Genomic DNA, 15,665 nt, shown 5'->3' on the forward strand with positions numbered 1-15,665 from the left:
AATGGAAAAGCCTAGTAAACAAAAAGTGGCATTGCTTCTTCTAGTCATGATTTAACAAGAAATTGATATATGCATGCCCCTAAAAAAAGAAAATTCAACAGAGTAACTGAAGTAAATAAAAGTGGGGAAGGGATCATCAGAACTATTGACTGTGCATAAATCACTAGAAGCACACACAGATAATGAAAGAAGTAATTTCCTATGACATTATCTGCTATGCAATGGCTTACCAACAGAAAACCTTCCAGAGAATAATGTGGCATTTTCTTGAATGCACAGCAATTAATGGCAAACAAAGTACAGCTCCAAATAGTTTCCTTTTGAAAGCCCCTTTGTACTTTTGCAAGAGGCAGAAATACCATAGTTTTACACCTCTGCTGTTGTAAATCAGCATATCTCCAAGGAAGTCACCAACATGGCGCTTGTATTTATTTGGTGAGACTTTAAGTCAAAGGAAGGAAGGTGATATCAAAGAGCAATCTTTATTCATATGCACAGTTCCACAAATACCAAATATACATGGATGTAGTCATGCTATTAACTTTGTGAATCTAAGAAAGGGCCAGTATATGGAAAACAAGAAACATCCTACAAAATGATACCTGCTCTGAGCAGGCCAAAGGATGGAATGGATCATCTATGTCACTTAAATTTTCTTTATCATATGAAGTCTTGCATAACACATATATAATAGTTTGTTTCCTAAAGCAGGTGCACTCCATGTTCAAAGTATTTATAAATTTTCTATACTACTAGAGTTAAGAACCTGTCCCAGCACTGTACTTTTGCAAAGCTTGGATGAAAACCTCTTATTTAACTATGTATTTATTTGTGACTACTATACTTACATGCATTGTAACAATGGGAATGGTTTCATGGGACCTCAAATCACACAGAAAAAGCTACTCTGGTCCATGCAATTTGGATTGAAAATTATTGTTTATTGTAGTAATATTAGAAGGAATTGTGATCTAATTGGTCACAGATAGAAAGCCCTAGAGCACTGGAGACCATCTTCAGAGAAAAAACCTAGGGAGAATGGTTTATATGACAGTTTTTGAATATACTTCACTATATCTTGATTTGACATGATCGCAGTACCTGCTTTCATCCATATATTTCATTCAACCACCCATGTTTTAGTAGGATGACACTACCTTTCTTCATAAAGCAAGATTTCTAGGATCATGCAATCCCCTTGCTTTTGTTAAAGGCAAAATCCGGGTCTGGTGGATAGCTAATCTGCCTGAACACCCAGAAGAACTATTTTAGCTTTGTAGTCTGATGGATTGCTGGCAGTTTTCACAATTCTTTAACCATTTCTGTCTAAGTCCTGACATCCATGTGAGTAAGAATGGGATTTATTTAACTATTAGAATTTTTGCCTCCTAGCTTTCTTCAGACTTTTCCAAATCTCTCAAAAGCTGTTTAGCAGCTTTATAAATTGTGCTTGGCAAGGCAAATTTTTAGCAGTAGATTATATTTACTTTTTTGAATTTTCCTACCTTTCTTAACCTCCATTTTCTGTGAAAACCAGACAGATTAAGTACATTGAAGATTACTAGACAATTCAGTTTCAAATTGTATTTAATATTCTTATGTTTTTCAATAGGAACTTTTATTTTTCATGCTGCTTTACTTTTTTATATCATAACAAGAATAAATGAATGTAGCATATTTCTGGATCTGAAGTTTCTGTGCCAGTAATACTCAAATGATGATACTTCAAGCAGTGCTTCATATAGCATAATTGTTTTAAAGTAAATGCTACACATTCTAAGTGGGAGAGGCCTTGAAAAGGGATATAAAATATGTAATTTCTGCTATATTTGAAAGAATAACAATAATCTTACCTTTGAAGCACATGCTTTTGTTAATACAAAACCTTTCTCAGTGAGGATTTGCATGTGTGAGTAGTCAATTGGTAGCTAACATGGCAAATATACTCTGACAGAGGATAAAACTGGTCTGAATGCTGGTAGTGAAAACCCGATACTTAGGGAATAAATTCTCAAATTTATTTATCCCCATTATTTTTAAGGCCTTTTTCTTTAATTTTGTAAGACATTATCCTGAACCTCCCATCTTTGTTTTTAGAGGTGCAGTTTATATGTATAGTAGATCTGCAGAAAATAGCTGAAGTATGAATGAAGTATTGCTGCTTTGACTGCTACTTCTTGCACAATAGTGTCTCACTCAGCGCAGGGCCATCTGTAGAAAATGGCACATGTCCATGTTGAGGTGAATTTTGAATATGTCCAAGGGTGGATGCTCCACAACCTCTCTGTGGAGCCCATTTCTATGTTCAGTCACCCTAAGTCAATGCCCACAGTCAGATACCTATGCTATATGGTCAAATATTTTAAAACGCTGTATTTTATTTTAAAAAAATCCAAATCAATGAAACAACTACAGTAACAATAACTACAACAAAACAGACCCCCCCCCAAAAAAAAAAAAAAAAAAAGAGAGAAAAGCAAATGTGTGCTTTTCCTAATAGTCAAGAGGGGGATCTACTCTCTATAGTACATATACCTTTTTTTCACACTTGCATTACTGGGAGTAAAAAAGCAGTGCCTAACTTCTTTGTATAGAAGATGGTGAACAATAGGTATCTTTGAAGGCCTCTAGAGAGAATTCCTCTTTGCCTTGTTTTACGTGTTTAGATTAGGCAGACTGATGTCATCTCAGTGTGTGACAATTATTAGAAATGGACCAATGTAGAAGAATGCAGAGAGGAAATGAATCTGGGAAGCTACAGCTTATTTCCCTTCCAACAGAGATTTCTTTAAAATAATGTGAATATTATGTAAGTTCAATAACAAATTTCATTGAATAAATCAGTTTGTTCATTCTATCCTCCACAAATATCTATAAACATAAAAGGCTATAATTTTTTAATACACACAGCCCCATTCATCTACTTAGATGCATGGCTGAGCTACTGCTCTGTTTTAAAATCTTAACACATGATGATCTAATCTTTTGCTTGAAAGGTGCATAGTTGTACGAACCACTTCTGCCATTATTATTCTGTTAAAAGCCGAACTCCATTGATTCCAATTTGTTGTTACCTCACAAAAGTCATCAGCATGCACTCGTGAAACTACTGCAGAGCTAATTGCTCTCCAGTCTGCACTCTGAGTATGAATGCCCAGGCACAACATCTCATGCCTCAAAGCCAAAGTAAGAAAGGTAAGAAAGCCCCCTGTCCTTTCACAGGGCTGCTAGTGTCCATGCCCTGTGCTTTGGTGATGCTTATCCAGTATATCTGACTAAGAAATATATACCCTCTGGAGGCCAGGCCTACAACCAGCTATGAATATAGTAGCTGAACAACCTTCTTAAATGAATATATAATTTACCCTTACTGGTAGCAATAAAACTAAGTGTAAATAAGCCATTAGAATCTGATCTCATCCCAACAGTGACCAAATCAAAGTAGTTGTATACATCCTGTATTGTTACTGCATTTGCCTGCCTATGAGACAATAGCTTTCAAGTAAATTTGGCAACTGATATTCTTTGTTTCCAGTGCAGGAATAAGAACCCAAGGGGGACTGGAAACTCCAGGGATGACTGCAAAAGGGGAAAGTTTTTGCTACAAAGGTAGGTGGTAAAGCAGGAGCCCATCAGAACTTAGTTTTTCATCTGAGCTGTGTTATAAAGAAACTTCTCATACTCACTTTAGAAATTACTTTTTTTTTACTAGCTTTTTGTTTACATTTTATTAAATCTTCCTTATCCAGTGAGTCAGTAAGAATGGTTTACACTGTTGCATCCATCTCCATTCTGTAAAGAAAATTACATCCTTGGTATGAGGAACAAGTAAGGATGACATAATTTGTCCTATAGTACTCACTATGGTACAGTAAATCCATCATACTAGGCAACATCTGTGGAATAGAAGTCCACAGCCTAGAGGGAAGTGACTTTTTTAGTAATTATTTAAGAGTCATTCTTTGACATTCAAAATGGGATTTAAAAAGGCAAAAAAGCTTATAATTTTTATTGTTTCTATGTACTTGGAGACACAGTTTAGGTATGTGACTTGGCAGTGTTGGGTAAATGATTGGACTTGATCTTAAATGTCTTTTCTAACCGAAATGATTATTTAATTGTATTGTTCTATAATTATCACCTCTGTTTCCTTCCATCAGTCTCTACTGCTTCTCAACAGCAGCATTTTTACCCCTTGGGAACTGCATTTATCTTGCTGTTAAATGCTGATGTGCTGTTTCCCTAAAAGGGTAAAATGAGATTAGAAACTTGGCCCTGTGAGATGATAGGAACTTGTCTGAGAAGAACACTGTCATCCCATTTTAATCGCCTTGAAATGTTTATAAAAAATTCTTCTTGTGCTTTATCTTTCTCTTTCTTTTTTTTTTTTTTTTGAGCCTTCTGCTTTTACACTTTCATAATACATTCATACAATGAATATCCAAGTAATTTTGTCACATATGATACAAAAATGGTTTCACTGAGCAGAGCCACATTAATTTAGCTTGTGAATTTGAGCATGCATCTCAGACTGAAAAAAATACTGTTGTAAGGAGACATATGTTGTAGGGATAAGATACTCATATTCACTGCCTTTGCTATCTATTTAATCCTTCCTATTTTAGACACTTATTAAAAAAAAAATGGTATAAGTTTCTTTCAGGAAGTTCCTAACACTTTGACTACATAGTGAGCTTATAGTGACCCATAGTTAGATACCCAATTTTTTAAGGGTCTAATGAATAATAATAAATTACATCCCAGTGAAACCAATAAATCTTCCTTGAATGAACTGAATACTTGAACCTTGCTGAATGTTTTGATTTTACTCTTTTACTCTTGCTGCTTCTTCTTTCCCTTGGCTTGGTATGAAAAGACTGAATATTTCTGGTTTCCATCTTTACCTAACGCATGCACCACAAATAATGTAACTTCTTCACTAAGGCACCATTTAGAATTTTAACTGCTAAATGTAGTGCAAAAAGCTAATATTAGATGTGGTCCTGTTTTATTAGTTTTGACAAGTGATTCTTATCAGTTGAACTTTCTGTCTGCTGTACTTAGAAAATTGATTAATTTCTCCTTTAAAGGTTATCATACTTTAAATTCAAGCAGTTTAGGGTGATCTTTTCTAATCAGTATGCTAGTTGCATTAAAATGGCCTTTGACTAAAAGTATTAAACCCTTCTGGTTACAAGCTGAAAAATTTGTACTTTGTTAGATATGCTATTTTTCCCCATTTTTGCCACCAGAGTCAAATCTATTCATTACATATTAAAAGCCAGTAACCACTCGGATTGTTAGAACCTATGAGATGAAAATTATGTTCTTCTTCTTTTGCCTACAGGAAGAAATTGCCATGGCTTTGGTCTCCAGTAGCTTTGAAAAAAACTGATTCAGTCACAAGCCAAATGAGGAGCAGGGAAATGATTAGGGGCTTATTTTTATTTGAAAATTCAACATTTACGCAGTGAACTCAAGTGGTATGTTGACTAATTTATTTATGTACTTTTTTCCTTTTTTTTCTTCTCTGTGTAGATACACATCCACAAACCCATGGATTCATATCTTCACAAAGTAGACAGTGAGAGCTTGCCATATGCAAGTATGGTGATTAAGGTTAAACCCACAACATTGATTTTCTTTTCTCCTTGTAACTGCATACAAAATACCATTCATTCTTATAATGGGAACAATATTAAGTGGAAGTTCATTGCATTGATTCTTTCAAAAATCTGACTCAGATTAATGGTAAGACTTCCTTTTAACAACATCAGAAAAATAATCTTTAAAACAATATTTTTTTTCTCTGCTTTTTAGAAAAAGTCCTCAAAATTCTCATTTCATTCAGATATGCAGAAATCTCTATGTCTCCCAAAGCCAACTTTTCATGTCCAGCAGTTAAAGCCATATGCACATGTATGCACAATAAATATGACTACTTTACTTTTTTGTTGTTTTTATATTACTCTCAACCACACATTTAAGTTTGACAAGTATTATGTGTAATTGTTTTTGCAGATTCTTATGAATAGCCATACAATCTTTGCTTGACAGGTTACTTATGCCAGCTTATTTTCTCTGTTTTAGTAACAAAGAAGAAGATGTAATTAGAATTTCACAGTAAATTTTGATTATAGATTTACTGATGGAAAACAATGTTGATATGCTGCACTGAAGTGTGGGTTCAAGTGAAGAGGTACATTACAGCAGATAATTTATTCTCAGTAGTGGAAGCACTTCTGCTCTGGAATGCCAGTATGCAATGTGAGTGAACTTGGCACTCAGCATATGTTCATAAGGTACTAGGCGTGAAAGGAGAGGAAGGAAAAAAATATAATTTTCTTCAAAGGAATTTTTGAGTTATTTAGAGAAGTTTTGTTATGGATTTGTAGTTGGACTCATCAGTCAGCCACATAACAAGTAAAACTGTGTTCCCTAAATGCAATGTCTTCCTAAAACTGAATCTTAAAAAAGGGATGAGAATAGCAAAACTAAAGTAATCTAACATTTTTTTATGTATTAATGTATATTAGCATTACATTTTTTTCTTTAGAAAGGTATTATTAATCATGCAAAGTATATTAGAAGAGATCTTTTTCACCCTATTTATCAGTTCAGGTGAGGTATATCAATAAAGCAGCAGGAAAAGCGCAGTGACTAAAGAAATGATTTATTGATACTTTAGGCTTGTTAAAGCAGGTTAATGTCAATGCAATTAACTTCTGGATCAAGTCAGTCTGCTGCAAAGTGCAAGCTGACAGAATGGCTTTAAAACCACATCCCGAAAAAAATGAGAGCATCAATGAGCATCCGGCCTCAGAGGAAGAACCTGCTAGTGACAAGGCTGACCCTCTTTCAGTAAAAAAATGGATTATTTTTTTGGAAACTGTTCAAGTAAGGGGCCAGTGAGCAGCATACTGTTGAAATAGTTTCAGACCTGTATAAAGAAAAGGAAGATGAGATAACAAGACAGTGTATAGAAATTAGAAATTGGACAAACTTGAATGTAGCAGTACTTTGCATGATCAGCAAGTGGCCAGGTTACAGGATGTCAGCTTCATCTGCAAAATATTAGATGCTAATTACATTGATTGGATGAAATTCTGCCGGGAAAGTGAATAAATTCTTCATAATTTTCTCAATTATGTAATAAATTAGCAAAGAAGTTTTTTAAGATATTAAGACTGCTTCTTAAAGTGAAAATTAAAGTGTATGTAAACCATTGGAAGCTAAAATTAGCACCAAGAAAATGAGCTGTAAAGGAAAAGCAGATAATAAAAAAATGTCCTCTCATATTTCAGACAGTCATTTAAATAAATTTCCATGTGTAACAGACCATATTACACATTCAAAAGCAACTTTTATGTTTCAATGTTTCATCATGATATTTTAACAGCAATTGAATTCAGTCACATATATTTTATAATTGATAAGTTACTGCTTCTCCTGTAAGTGGTGGCCTGTAAATTTTGATTATTTCCATTTATTTGCTGCCCCATGGATAGTGGCAGCTGCCCTGTAGGACTCCAGCCTGTGCTATTGGTGATACAGAAGAGCTTTATGAAGCTCTGCAACAGAGCTTCCACATGAAATGAGAGAACTGGAACAAGAGAAAGAATCCTGAATTAATTTCTCCAATCCCTACAATAGGAGGCACAGGATGGTCGGGAGGTACTGGCTACAGGGCTGTTTTTCCTTTGATAACAGCAGCACTAAAATATATTTGCTTATGCTAAAGGAGTGTTTTCACTCTGTCCTTCTTGTGTCAGCTTCCAAATCAGTTAAACAAGCATTGGTCTTAAAGCATCAGTAATTGGGTATGTAGTTTTTACTACTGTATGTCTTAACAAGTTCATCAAATACTGAGAACAGTTAAGCTGGCAAGAGCCAAAGGCTTGTTACAAGATTACTCCTTAAGTAAGAAGCTTTCAGAGTCAGAAGGTTCTTGTATTTAGCGCTATCATGCAGCACAGATAATGGGGAGTTGTAGTATTTATTTGGTTATCAGTCTTACAGAAAGTGTTGAAAACTACCAAACTTGTGACTTAACTGTCTTTTAATTTAGTATTTCTGCAAGTTTTGTATTTCAGTAATTAATTAAATGCTGGAACTTCCTAGATGTTTAGTGTCATGAGAAGAGTTTAACTCAAGCTGAGGTATTGCAGTGCTATAGCTTTCCCCTTCCAGTAAAACCTATCAGGTCACACATCAAAGAAGAAAATTAAATCTTTGAACCATAGAATAACATAAGTTGCAAAGGACCTCCAGAGGTCATTTAATCCAGCCTCCTGTTCCAAAAGGATAAGGTTGCTCGTGATGATTTGCAGTCAAATTCTGCATATCCCTAAGGATGGAGATTCTACAGCCTTTTAGAATCTCTGTTTGAATAGTCTCGTGGTAGAATAGCTTTTTTTTTTTCTTACAACTTTTTCCCCCATGTTCCCATGTTGTATCTTAAGTTCATTCCTTTGTGTCCTAGTGCCTCTTGGCAAAGAATCATTCATTTTGTACTGATATAATACCCTCAAGGTCCTTATAGACAAATCGTTTGATAATTTGGTTTTGTATCTTTCTGAGGACTAAATTTATGAAGTTCATTTTTTAATAAGTGAAATCAGTTATGCATAATTTTTATTACAGAGAACTTCTTGTCTGTGTATGTCTATTATTAGTCAAGTTCTGAAAAATTACACCTCTGCCATAGCTGTTATACTAGTTATCCCAAATTTATAATTTACAGCAGAACAGAGGTAAATTGCCTGCCATGGTAAGTATTAGTTTCATTCATATTGTATCAATTCTCACATAATTTTTTTCAAATATTTTCATTTTTTAAATTGTTGTGCTTCTATAAGCAAGGAAGGTCAGCCACATAAATAATCAGTGTGAGAGAGGTTTAGGTAAGAATCCTAGAAGTATGTTTTATATATTTTGTATTTGCCACACCTGCATTCTTGAAAGGTACTTGTTTCCTGAAAATTTTTGGATTAATACTGTAAAGAGAAGATGCCACTTCTAGTTCATGCTTCTGCTTGTTTAAATGTCCTTTGATATAAGTATTCTGACTGTATAGTAATTGTAAGGTAAAATAAGCCTTTCAACTGATTATTTTTGTTGAAAGTACTAGGATATCTTGTCTTGGTCTAAAAGTTCTTCCTGTCCTCTTGGTTTTGACATTATTGGTAAATCCTTATATTTTTTGGAAGCAGATATCAACAAGAAAAAATTCTGGACTGATAAGTTAACTCACACAATTTTAGTAGTAACTGTTGGCCTGTTTGAACAGAAGTTAATCCGCCGAATTTAAGTGATTGACTAGTATAGTCTCTTCAATGTGTCAAGAAAATTAAAAAACCCCTACAACTCCAAAACCAACAAATAAACTTTATTGGCCAGCTGAATACTATTTTATTCTGTATCCATAAGTCCATTGTACCTGTACAGTCTTTAAATAATGAGGAAATGTTACATAGTATATATATGCTGTCTGAAATCTTACAGAAATCTCCATATCAGGAAGTTTAAAGTTTGTAGTATGAAATCTAGTAGTGTAAAGGAATTAAATTACAAAAGCCTAATTGAAGGAGAAAGTGTTTTGTATGTGATGACAAAAAGCAAACAAATAATACAAAGAATTTGTTTATTTCTTGTTTTTTCTCTGTACTTGAATGTACCTAGAAATCCTCATCTATTTTTATCCTGTTGCAATAAATTCTACATCCATATTTCCCGCAGTTTTCTTATTATAAATATTCATATAATTTATATTTAATCCTTATGAGAAATAGACTTTAAATGAAATAGATAATTCATACACTGAATTCCTACTGATTGCTTTCTTCACTTCCTTTCTTCTTGATAGAGAAAAGTTGCAAGAAATATTCTTCAAATAATTATAAAATAAAACCAGGTCAGTCTAAGTGAAAGAAGAATATGTAATAAATCTTATGCTGCAAAGGAAGATCTTCAGGAAGCCAGTTCTTGACTAACTTCAAAAAGATCAGAGCTGTCACATGTCACTACCAGAAAACTGATACTACCCATGGAAAAAATGTGCAACTTCTCAATGCATACTTTTAGAAAAAAGTACTAAATTCCAAATTATGCTACCTAGTCTTTTGACAATTAACTTTGCTGCTTTGTTAGTAGGTCATGTACTATTCTTCGACACAAGTTATTGCATGTTAAAATATGCAGAGTTAGAAGGGACCTACAATGTTCACGTTGAATGGCTACCTACAGTACATATAACCCGCAATGCTTAGTATTCTAAGATCTCTCTTAATGATTGTGCTACATAAGAAATTAACAAATCCAATAAATAAAAGAGTAAATGTGTGCGTTTTAAACAGCTGGACCTTCTTATTAGATGATTTCCATTATCATACTTATCTCTTGGCATATTGATTTGAATATGCCTTGTCAACTGACATTCCTATTCTAAATGTCCTCCTTTGATTACTAATTTTGAATCTGAGGTATTAAAAGAAAAGTACCTTAATATGCAATTATTAATGGATCTAAGTGTTTGCATGATTAAACCTATAATTGTAAGTTGTCATGTGGCTGAACGTGTATTATTTTGTGCAATTGCATTACACCAAAATAACAGGAACCTGTCCCTGATTTTAATACTTAGTTTTAGTGCATAATAATAGATGAACAATTCTATAAGGCTTTCACTAAACTGCCATCACTTAATAACTTCTCAGGATATGAGTCCATTGGTTATTTAATTTAGAAGGTGCCTGTGTCTGTTCTTTAATCTACTGCTTGCTGGTGTATTACCATTAAAACTATGGGAATGACACCATGGGTCTTTGAGGAATGGCCTGTAGCCTTCTGTTATATAATCTGGAATCACATTCACTTTTTCATGCTTGCATGGCATTGGTGGTTCATAGATAGTCTGTGACTGATTAGTAGATCCAGCTGCTTTTCCTTCTTTATTGTTTCCAACAGAGAAGCTCCTGGATTATAGAAGAAATTCTCGTTATTGGTCCCTGCATGAATGACCTTTGCTTTCTGCAGTTGAATTTCATCCATATCTGTATTCCACTCCTTAGTGTCAGGGAGTCTTTCCATTACAAGAATCTGATTTTTCCCATGCTCACGGGGTTGCCAATTTTGTGTCAGCAAGTGAAATATCTTTACACTTTTCTTTCCAAGGTTAATAATGAAGTTATTAAATGAGTGTTGATCAGTGCTTCATTGTCTACTCAGAACTCAATATTCTCTAACATATTTTTGAAATTTCCTTTTGAGTCTTTCTTTGCATATTTTACTGTTCCCATTCTAGTTCTCTTCTTTTCCATTACCATTATTAATGTCTAATATAATACTGAGTGGCACCAATATTTTATTTTATTGGAGTATATGTTTATGTTGCATACCATACACTATAGTGTATATTTTTATATTACAAAATGTATTCTTGCACTTAGTGCAAGCAATTATTTTAAATATCTGATGAGTTTGTTGTAACCTACCTCTGAGAAGCAGTCCTAGAGGAGAAAGACCATGTCTAGATTCCTTCCCCAGTATCTGGAATAATTCTGTTGGATATCACCCGGGGCGTGGTGTGTCTCAGCAGCTACCCTAGTTTGGAGTAATCCGCTTGGTCTATTCCATTTGAAATCTAGGGTGTGCCCCAGCATGGAAAGTGATCAGTGTCTGTATATTTCTCCCTGTTTCTTTGAAGATTCCTTTCATCCTTGACCTCATAGTGTGCATGCTTATTCTTGGCAGATTTTGTACTGACTTTTCTTGGGATTTGTTGTAGTGGCAGGTTTGTTAGTCTGCACTAAGGACTCTCCAGTCACGAAAACATTGCCTCTTGTCTTAAAGTTCTATTCTCAGTTATTTCTCCTGTCTATTAACTATCCTGCCTTCTCTTCTGTATAATGTCTTTGTTTATACTTGGGCAATTTCTCAAAGCTATCTCCATTACCTCTTCTCTTATGGGTCTAGCAGCTTCTCTCTTCTGTCATCCTATCTTCTCCTTCGGCATGTTTCTCCTCATTGCTGCCCACTGCAGCATAGCTGTCGCTAAACTGACTCTTAATCCTCCTGCCATTTTCTTACAGTCATTATTTTTTGGTTTGTTGATCTTCTATTCAGTTTCTGTTGTTCAGTAAATGGAGGACATCAGCTTTTTGTTCTGCCTTCTCTCTTCCATTTATCTTGATATTCCTGTCTGGACTTAATTCTGTTTTCTAAGTCCATGTCCAGTCTTCATTTTGTCTTCTCCGTGAGCCCTATGAGGAAAACTCACAAACCCAGGTTTAATCTGTCACTTGCTCAGGGAGAATGCACTTCTCACAGGTTTGTTGGGCTTTTTTGGTTGTTTGGGGTTTTTTTAAATCTTCATCTTCCTTTTTTGGTGGGCAGTTCACTGTTACTTGTTGCCTGAGTAACTGTTTGCACTCCTTACCTTGCCTTTAAAGCTAATCACAGGTGGGTTAAAGCTGCTTTACACAAAATCAGTATTTTCTGTCATTTGTTGGGCTCATTAGTCAGCAATCTCCATGTTACAGTCTGACTTTTATGTCTAGGAGTTTACAATCATCATGACACCTCAAAATATAGGAACAAATATTAATTAAACAGGATTTTTTTTTTCAAGTAATCCCACTGCTTTTTAGCTGAAGACCATGGTAACATAAATGTAGCCAATGAAGCATTTTTAAAATATTTGCTGTTTCTCTTCTGCTCTGAATCAAAACCATTCATATATATGCAGGTTTGTCTCCTATTTATCAGCAGAGGTGTCCTAGCAAATGCTTGCTGTTCAATGTTTCTCCATATCTGTCAGATGCAATCCTCTACAGAACACCTGGAGAAGAATGTTGTAAAAGTAAATCATTTGAGACAAGGTGAAGTGTGTACTCTGTTTTTATAATGCATTTCAATGCCCTGTTCTTTCTCAAAGCATGAAGCTGTAATCCAACAGATCTAACTGATGTAAAGGCAAAATGCTTTGCTTCTTTTAAAAGAATTTCAATTCCTTTTTCTATGAAAACACCTCTTGAAGACTGACTCTGACAACTGTATTTCTTTAGTAAAGAATTTAAAAGTAGGAGTCAGAGGTTGAAGAATGTGGTTTCTTCTTTTTGGGGCTCATAATGAATTATTTAATAAAAAATGTCTAAATTCTAATGCACTCTTCAAAGGTACGCATGTATTTATAACAATTTGATGCAAACTTACCGAAATTAGAATTGTACCAAAATCTAAACAGTTGAGAATTCTGAAGAAACCTCAATCTTCAATATCATATCAACTTCAATCTTCCTTTATAAATAACTGAGAAGACTCCTATTCCCTGAAAATTTCTTCCAACTCTACCAGCTGGAGAAAGAAGAAACCTATTTTCTTGGCATGAAATAGAAAATATATCATTGTTTCACCAGAGGTCTGTTGACATCTTCATTTTATATCAAAATGAATATAGGAGAAAAACTATAGAGATAAAGCAAAATGACTTTCACAAGCATTAATTGCAAACTACAGAACTGCTATACTTTTAGATCCTGTAGTTTAAACTGGTACAGGTTTTAACACTCCTTAAATATTTCTGTTCTGAGGATCATATGGATGACATATAGGACCTGATCTTTACAGTCATTCAAATGAAGTAAAATTTGAAAAGAAATTGTACTTAAAAGTACACACTACATATATTATTCACATTGAAGACCTGGTTTTCATGTACAATTGGAAGGATGGTAATTAGACAAACCAGACCACAGTTCTTTGCTATCATATTCTGAAAAGTAAAAGGCTTTTCTTTCTTATTTTGTCACTAGGAATCTGTTTCAAATGGATTAGTGACTTTTTTTTTTTTTTCCTACTAAATGCATTAAATTCTTCAGAAGTTCTTTTGTCTAGTAGCTGAATGGTCCTTTCTGGAAAAATTTGAGTGAAACGACATTGTTAGATGAAGATTATGAAGATAGGTTGCAAACTCTTTGATTATTTCCTAAGTTTTCTGCAGTATAATATGTAACCCAGGAGGGTTTTTTTTAACATTTTTATTACAAAAGCCTAAGTTTCAAATAGCTTTGTAAGTTCAGTTCTGTTTCCCTGCACTTTGAAGATTCAATACAATCAAGACACTTTGGGATGAATTTTAAGAGTTATGCATGAAAAATAATCACATACAGTTTGATCATAAATAAAGAGGGGTTTATGTATAGTTCCTACAGATTGCTTTGGAAGTTTACCCTTTTAGAAGTTCATAAGCTGCAGCAAAGAAAGGCCTTAGGGGTCAGACAGGAGTTCTAAAACTTTCTAAATGGTTTCTATAGCTCTCTCATTTTAAATTTCTGTAGGTGTGACCCAAAGTTTGTCAAAGTAAACACAGTTGTTTCGCCTGTTTCCAGTAAATTTTAGACCAAAAATATCCCTTAATTTTCTAAGAGAATGAAAGCATGTTTGACTGATTTTGGAACTCAAAAGATTATTTCTTTTAAGAAATAATTAAGATAATTTTAATGAAATGTCTTATCACATGAGTTGGACATTTAAATAATTTATTAATAGAAACACTTTATTGGAATATGAAATGAGCTTATTAGGTATCAAGATTTCCTTTCATTTTCCCTATGATGTGAACATAAACTTTTGCACTCTCCTGCTTGATAGTGACATTTCTGAAAATTAAAACAAATTAAAACCCCAAAAAAACAACCAAAATATCAGGAGCTCCTGAGCCAGTCCTGACACTGCTGCATTATTTTAAGATGCAATTTGTAGGAAGTACTGGGAAGAGTTACTTCCAAGGCTTGATTAAATCTTTATATTTCTCAAGGATTTTGTCATAGATGGCATAAGACAGAGAGAACTGAAGGTAACTGAACTTTTATTAAAATTTTACATGATTGCATAATATTTATGGCATTTGCACCATATTGTCTTAAGATTAATGATGACTGCTTCAGAAACACTCGGACTGCTAAGGAAGAGAAACATAATGAAATGTAATACTTCCTTGTTTTCCCCAAGATATTCTCATTCTTTTCACTTTTATTTGCAGTAGAGTAATTGTTTTATTCTAAACTTGTAGATGATATTACATTGGGAGTGTCACAATGGAGAACTGGAACTAACATGTAATGATACAGACATAGCAGCACATTCACTTTTATCTTCATTTTTTAAACTTTTGAACAAAAGGATGCTGTTGCTAGAAATGATTCAACTACTCAAACTACAAGGATTTGAGTTTAGCAGAAGCTGTGGACCATTATTCAGCTAGCTAGAAGTACTGATGCCAACAAATTACTTCAAAGCTTAAAGGAATTACACTAGTTGAAAAGTAAGTTGAAAAATTCATTGTGTAGAATTTATTCCACAAATTTAGTTAGAGTAGTCTAGATTACTGATTGCAGACACCTTCCCCTGAGAATTGATCTCTTCCTACTGTGAATTGCTCATGAGCTGCTTTTCAGTTGATTAATTATAAATGTTGTGGGAACGGGGAAAGAACAGCTCCACACAACTTATATTTAGGCAACTAACTTAAGTGCCTGAGACAGCAGGCTAATCTACTAGGCTTCTTATATACTCAGTGGAAAAAAAAGTAGACTCTTCCTCAGGGAGAATTTAGATAAAATTTTTAAACCCCTACTCTGACTTGCAGTACTTTCATTTTTCTTTAC

General features: G+C 34.1%; 1 long non-coding RNA gene across 1 annotated transcript; it reads left to right on the forward strand.

Moving 5' to 3' along the window:
* Nucleotides 1-3,502: 3,502 nt before the first annotated feature.
* On the forward strand, nt 3,503-10,492 carry LOC115490655 (uncharacterized). The gene is made up of 3 exons (XR_012052314.1): nt 3,503-3,609; nt 5,348-5,483; nt 9,866-10,492. It is a non-coding gene; the product is annotated as an uncharacterized lncRNA (long non-coding RNA).
* Nucleotides 10,493-15,665: the final 5,173 nt, after the last annotated feature.

Source organism: Taeniopygia guttata, chromosome 1A, assembly GCF_048771995.1.
Source record: "Taeniopygia guttata chromosome 1A, bTaeGut7.mat, whole genome shotgun sequence".
Lineage (NCBI taxonomy): Eukaryota > Metazoa > Chordata > Aves > Passeriformes > Estrildidae > Taeniopygia > Taeniopygia guttata.